Source organism: Triticum dicoccoides, chromosome 1A (genome assembly GCF_002162155.2).
Source record: "Triticum dicoccoides isolate Atlit2015 ecotype Zavitan chromosome 1A, WEW_v2.0, whole genome shotgun sequence".
In the NCBI taxonomy this organism is placed as follows: domain Eukaryota; kingdom Viridiplantae; phylum Streptophyta; class Magnoliopsida; order Poales; family Poaceae; genus Triticum; species Triticum dicoccoides.
In genome coordinates this window covers 111,742,060-111,749,993 of record NC_041380.1, presented here as the reverse complement: position 1 = coordinate 111,749,993, position 7,934 = coordinate 111,742,060, and positions in this window count along the sequence as shown.

The window sequence follows — 7,934 nt, the reverse complement described above, 5'->3', positions numbered from 1 at the left end:
TAGGTCAGTCACCCTATATCTTTAACTTGCACACACACAATTTCGATGGCTCTCTTCATCCATCTCGCACCCACCCACTTGATCCTCTCTTCGACTCTATCAATATCTATGACCCCTCCCTCTCTTCTCGTTGATCGCCCCCTCTGGCCCTCTCTATATGATATGGATATGCCTCTATTTCACACACATTTCATGCAAAAATTTGTTTGAGATGTCATCGACACATATTCCCACAAATACATTCACAAAATCACCACCCCCCGAAACAAAAAACACTCACGAACGCACACGCCATCTGTCTAGGTTTGTATCTCTCACACACACCCACGTAGGTGAGGGACGTGCACGAAGAGAAGAGGTGCACGCATGGCGCACGTACTCCCGTCTCTTTCCCAACCACACCCACGCGGGTATATGGTGGAGCTCATTTCTGTACGAAAAGGCAGCCCACGTGGTAATTTGACATGTGTACTAGTTGTCCACTTGATGGAGGATCGTCTACCATGGGCGAACAAACAAATTGCGACTTGACGTGTTATGTTAAAAGAGAGGCAAACCATGTGGGGCCTACCTTAGAGGCAAGGCTCTATACCCTAGAGTACTTTTGATGTGTCCCGTCAACTCGCAGAACGAGGAGATGCTTGCTTAGTACGCTGTCTCCCGCGCCCACGGGCAGGGTGGCTCGCAGGATGAGGTGAAGCTTGCTTACTAGTACGCCTTTACGCCCGCTCCCTTGCCCATGCGCGCGGTGGCTCGCAGGACAAGGAGAAAATTTTACTACTCCCTCTGTTTACTCCTCGTCCCTACCTTGGTTAGAGAGATTATCATATTGTTTGAAATATATGTCCTTTAGTAGATTTCAATACGAACTACTAGTACATACTCCAAACATTGATGTATATCGATGTATTTTAGAGTGTAGATTCACTCATATTGCTCCATATGTAGCCCATATTGAAACGGATGTAATAGTACGCACTCTCCCTCGCCCATCGACCCTCACCCACGTGGTGGACGTGCAGCAATTCATTCGGTCTCATATAGCCAAAACGATATATACTGCAGTACCATTATTGCTCGACTTCTCGAAGAGGCGAAGAGCCAATCGCAAGGTTAATATTTTGGAGATGCCAAGCTCAAGATTTATAGGAGAACGAGTAGTAGGTTCCGCGTCATTTATAAATAACGTTGTTTTTCTTCAGTGGCACATACGCAATATGAATAGGTTCATATGGAGAGAAAAGGAAACTGCTCCACTATATACATAGGCAGGACGAGCCTACACGGTTGCTTGCTGGGGTTGCTCTCTTCACTCTTCACACTCTCTCGCACAAAATGACTGTGGCCACATCTGTATCATCCCGGCGGATCACGTCCGCTGGGGGAAGGGGTGGATGTCGTCGCCAACGACGAAACCCCACTGTCGGCATATCCCGATCAGGGGTTCCTACCGTTCTCTCTCACAAAGCCGGTGAGGTTGCCTTCGTCCATTGCTCACTGCCGTGACGTGGGTAGTTGCCTACTCCCGCCACCCTCCTCTAGGTTGAGCTACGTCCCGACATCCCTCAGGTACAACTCCCTTTACAGTCGGCTTGCACCACTGCTCCAGTTGCCCACATCACTCCATGTGGATATTTCTCTACTTCTTTGCCCCGCATATACCTCTACTGGCTTCTACATACTGTATTTGTGATGAGTTTATGTCTCATCAACTAGTCCCGGTAGTCTTATTCTAATCACGCTTCTTCAATTTCTTTGCCACAGTGATGCTCATCTCGATTTTGGTGAAACTGCACAAAATGATCTGATGGTCAAAGGGTTGCAAACTTCATTTCTTTGGAAGCTCCAACGCTGCCAGCAAATTAAAGCCTGTTTAGGCCTTGTTTGGTTCACAGGATAGGAATTTTATAGGAATAGGAAAACCATAGGAAGTGAGATGACATGCATGTCAATTCCTATAGAGAAAGAGATGCCATTTGGAGCATAGGATAGGATTTCTTCCATTGAGTCTAGTCTAATGTTTTTCCCTCCAAAACGTCAAGGATTGATTCCTATCCTACATTGGAATAGGAATCCATTCCTACAAACCAAAGGGCCTCAAAGGAGTTTTTCCTTTGAAAATCCTATCCTATAGCATTCCTACAAAAATCCTACAAACCAAAGGAGGCCTTAGGGTTTACGGTTCAATGGCTAGGGACTATATGGATCATTTTTTTCTTTAGATGTCTCTATTCCAAAATAAGTGGCAACTTTAGTAGTAGTACAACTTTGTACTAAAGTTTGCATAAAGTTGAGACACTTATTTTGGAACGGAGGGAGTACATATTGGCTATGATGTGTCAATCATTGACATGCAATAGCATGCATGTTAGTCTCCTTTGTATTTGATGAAATGTTGCAACGGGCAACCTTGGACGCAAGATACATGAAACAGAAGCTGGAAGCTTCATAGCATTGTACAATTTTATCTCGCTGATAAATTACAGTACGTACTATACTATTACTATGTAAGGAGTTAGGTGTCGCATGGTGTCCAGAAAATATGGTGATAGTATGAGGTGGGTCATGTAATCACTGAGCCTGCGTGTTTTCACTGCTCTCGCACTCCTCCGCTGAGAATGGAGAAAATTGTAATCTAGTAGTACCCCCTTTCGCCGAAAGCGTGGGACATCCAGCAGTCCTACCACCTCAGTAATAATGACCAGTGAGCCATCAAATCACATAGACCCAGCAGTAAGTTGGGCGGACGAAGCAACCATCACTCTTGAATCCGCTTCTCCCTTCAACATAGGTGCCTGTGAGAGGTCTCATCCGCTCTACCCGGGCATGAATGCGGCACCGATTCTATGGAGCGGTGCTGGCCGTTTCGGGCGAGAAGCGTGCGTGGGCGATGGAGGGGCTTTGGGTGGGCCAGGCTGGTCAGGAGCGGGCGTGGCAGTTGTCCCTCCTGTCCCGATCGGATGCCCAAAAACGAGAGGATTCACCTACTCTCGTGGCTAAATCTTACACTACACACCATCTCTCTGTAGGAGTAGGTCGATGTGTCGCTCTCTCTAACACACACATGCTGTTAAACACACACACACACATGCCGAGGTAAAATGAGTCTATATCTCAATTAATGAAGACTTGCATGTTACTACATAATATAAAAGTAGTATCATAGACTACTAACATATGCATGTTACTAGTCCAAGTTACTCACCACTATGACCAGCCTAGCAATGTAACCAAACGGTCCTTACTCTGCCTTGTTATCTCCCCTGAAAACCCAATGCATGGAGCGCAACTACGCGTTGATGCATGCGAGTTAATACGTGGCCCTGCATGGTAGCTAAAATGACATCTCTTAGTTGTTGTGATTAATTGTTGTGTTTAGAGACAGAAATTAGGGCTTTGATTGGAGGAAAGACTGGTCAAGTTTCTCCTTCTCCTCCAATCTGCTTGCACCTCGTTTCGAAAAAAAATCTGCTTGCTCCTTGGTCCTGCTTCACCTTCTAACGTGACTTATTACACCTAGACGGAGGGAGTAGTACGAGATACAGTGGCACGCTGACTTAGGTTGAATACAAGTGCCCAAAATTGTGTGCATGTTATAATAAGGATTCACTTAAAATAGTACGTGAGCGAACAGAGGGATCAATTGGATGGTGTCCATGAGCAGCAGTGAGATGTGTGAGGTAAGTTACACCGCTGGCGCTTTTAATTTTTCTTATTAATTTGTTTGTTTCACCCTCTGACTGATGGGACCCAACGCACTACGTGGAGAAAAGTAAGGTGACTAAGGTTGCATTACTTTTGTACTACCAACACTGCTATAAATCCCAAAAGACCTTACCACCAAAGCCACATGACACGATTATGATTTAAATCCCAATGACTCCCACGCAAAAAAAACACGGCATGCTTGTCACACGAATGCAGGAATGTATTAAAGGTTATTTTCCTTGCGTTAAACATAATGTGGGGGTGGTGTAGCTGGTTAGCATGTTCGCTCATCAAACTTGAGGTCTTGGTTTAGATAACTACACTTGAGCATAATTTTGTTTTTGTTCGACTTCTTTCTTCCACCCAATGATAGGTAGGCTCACATAGGGAAAGGTGTCTAAAGATAACAAAATTGGGACCAACACAAATATGCTCCTTGGTTGTTTTTGTTCTTTGTTGCAACAGACTGTGCATCACCCCTTCATACATCGGTAGATGCACATGGTGCTGGTGCACCCACTGTCCCGTGCAACTCTTTAGCTGTTGTTAATCTAAGGCCCTGTTTGGTTAAAAATTCCCTAGTCCCTACTTGCTTGGTTCCGGGGACTAAACATGGACTAGAGGTTATTAAATGACATGCTAAAAGACCATCTTACCCCTAGTAATGAACTAATAGAGACAAGCTGCGATGCGGGGCAGGGGCAACTGTTGGAAAAAGTCCCAAAAAGACTATCCCTCGGGGTCTTCTTTCTTTAGTCCCTAAAAGTCCCTCCTTTTTGGTTTAGATGGGACTGACACGGACTTTTTTGTCCCTACACCAAAATGTCCCTGTAAACAAACACCCTCTAATGATGCCGCTGGAAAATTGATGCAATGCCACAGTTAAGAGCAAATTACATGTTTAACGAATTTTATTGTTAATATAATCTCTCTGTTAATATTAATCAATGCCAACATTTGAGAAATGCTACTGTCTTGCTTTCTTTCTCATTTAGATAAGTTCGATGCTTCTTTTTGTTGTCTTCTATGTCATCCACCGTTATTGACCACTAGTTGTTTCCTTTGCACCTCTGTGTAAACAGGGTTATCTACTTCACCTCGTTGCTATTGTGACCTTTTGTTGCACTGCACAAAACACTTTTGTTTTAAGAGTATTTTGTGCAGTTCAACCAAAATGTCACACTAACAACGTTGCTTGATTGCTTGATCTTAGTGGAACTGCACAAGAGGAGATCTTACTTCCTAATCGTGTTGGCAAATTTGGTTCGGATCTTCTTCTTGTGAGTTGTTTGAATTCCGCATCATCAGAGGTCAGTACTAGCCTTCTTTCACATGATTGTGCAGTGTGCTTTCATATGTTGTTCTACTTATACGCTAATGTTGCTTGATTTTAGGGAACTGCACAAATCGAGACAAGACTTCCAATCTGTATGTGCACCATAATATCCCATTGAGGTAAGATAAGGATATTTCACAACTGTTGGCCTATATTTTGCCATTTTCATCTGAAAATTAACATCGTTGTTTAGTGCTATACTTGTGCTCCCTAATTGACATGCCAAATCTTACATTGAAGGTGAAGCTTGTCTGTTATTGAACCAAGTGATGAAGGGGAAGAACAAGCAGAAGAAAAACAAAAATCAACTCCCAGAGCTGTAATGAAGCACTGGAACTGTGATGACACAAGTAATGATATAGTTTTGCATCTTAATTTATTGCTATGGTTGGAACAAGCAATTGTTTTGCCACTGATTTGATGCCACTCTTAATGTAATATGTAATTATCTCTACTTGTGCAAATAGGGATCTTCTTTGAAGATACCATATATTTTAGTGGAACTTCACAAGAAGATGTTGGAAACATTAAACTAATCGAGGAGTATATAGTAAGCATGGCAACCACAGTAGATAACAACAGATGGTTCCAGAGAAGTGCTTGATCTGTATGCTCTACACAATAAGCCTCCTGACAAAGGTTGGTACTCGCCCACGGATTTCATCCATATGATTGATCTTTGTCATCTCTATTGGTGTTGTGCTACTGTTTAGATACTGTCAAGAGAAAGTGGTATTGTCTTTGAGAAGTGCTTCATCCGTGTTGTTTTAAATATTTCCTTTCCTTTTTTTCGAGCAAACAGGGATGCTAGCATTTAGTTGTTCTCTTGTCTTTCCACAACAGGATCATCCTCCTCTGCAGAAGAATATGGAGTACGCGAAGTGCGTAGTTCCGATTATGCCAGGATAAAGAAGCCAAGCCTCTCTTCTTAAGAAGGGAGCACTTGAAGGATGGTTACATTATTGCCCACAAGAACAAACTAACTTCAGCTCAGAAGGACTCACGGATCTCCATCTTTGTTGTTGTGATGGCCAGTACAATGTTGTTTTACGATTCCTTTCAATGAGTTCCATTTTTTTAAATGTGTGCTCTGCATGGATCATGTAGGTTGACTGTTTAAACTGCCAATTCATAGTACAATTTGCTTTATACTAATCACTTTTTTGTATTTAAGCAAACAGGGGTGCTCGTCTTGATTTCAATGGGAACTGCACAAAATGTTCACGAATACATCGAATATTATCTAATCATTCATTTCCACAACAAGAAAGGAGGTGCCGATATGTTCAAGGCATTGCAACATATAAAGGCAAAATCATACAAGCTACGCACGAGTTTGGTTGATTTTGGTGGAACTGCACAAAAAGAACAGCTGGTTTATTTAGCACGAGGTGCCATGTCAATGTCCGAATTGATGGCAAACCCTGCCCATTCCACAATCGTAGGCATTTGATATTTTGGAATGCGAAAACCTTGTCAAAGTTTTACTCATTGATGTATACAAAACAACACACATTTGACATTTTGGAATGGGACAACCTTGTCAAACTTTGCTCATTGATGTTAGCAAGAAGACATGTGTTTTATATTTTCGAATGGGACGCCCTTTGCTGTTAGCAGCATCGATCGATTTTTCTCTATTCTTTAGTTGTGAAGTAAATATTAGCCCTCACATGTGAGTCGCTGAGATGCATAATCATCGATTGTTTCGAATGTTCTCTATGAATTGCCAGGCCTGTGTGTTGATTGCAATGTACAGGAACGCTAAATGTTGTACTCCCTCTATTCCTTTTTACTTCGCATATTAGATTTCTTTCAAGTCAGTTGATTTTACATTGTGAATGTTGATACTTTTTTCTATAAGATTGGTCAAAGTAGAGATAGTTTGACTTGAGACAAAACTTATATGCAGACTAAAAAGGACCGGAGGGAGTACATGTGAAACTGTTGCAAATGAGGTGATCACCCTAGGAATAATGCTAGTACGTATTGTTTTGCATGTTCATCCAATGCCAGTGATACAAAAATTCAAACAAATCAAACTAAATTCATTCATACACTGCCTGATTTCATTACATTTCATACATTCTTCAACTAAAAGGGGTGCGCTAGAGGTATAATTAATTAACCATAGCACTCGTGTCCGGCTGAGCCGAACAGAAGCTTCTACTCCAGCAGAATGAGCTTCAGTGACATAACAGCAGGTGTAGTTGTGTCACTTACATGTGGGCCAGATGCCTCTTGGGCCCACATGCCAGTGACCCAACTGCACTTGCAGTTAAGTAACTGAAGCAGCATCCTTCTCCAACATAGCTCTCCGACTCCACGTCGCTACCAAGAAGCTAATCGGTCGTCAATGGTCAACCCGCCTAGCTTGGCTTCAATGGGAGGGTAGCAGTGGTGGCCTTACTTGGACCCGAGCGGTGGCGACCTACTGTGTTCTACTCTTCCTTGTTTTCTGCGTGGCGCCGCCTCGTTGGCAGTGGGGCGGGGCCTCGACGGAGCCAACGATGTCCTGTGTCTCGTTGTCGGCGGGGCGGCGCCTTGGTGGTGCGGGGGAAATCCTCCCCCTCGTTGCCGGTAGGATGGGGACTCGGCTAAGCCGGCGATGTCCTCTGCCTCGTTGTTGGCGGGGCGGGGCCTCGATGGACTAGGGCCTCCGCCTCGGTGTCAGCGGGGCCGGGCCTCGGCAGAGCCGGCGGTGTCCTCTGCCTCGTTGTTGGTGCTGCGGGGCCTCGACGGAGTAGGGCCTCCGCCTCAGTGCCGGCGGGTCGGGGCCTCGACAGAGCTGGCGGTGTCCTCTGCCTCGTTGTTGGCACCGTGGGGCCTTGGCGGAGTAGGGCCTCGTCGACGCCAGCGGAGCGGGGACTCATCGGAGCCGGCATTGTCA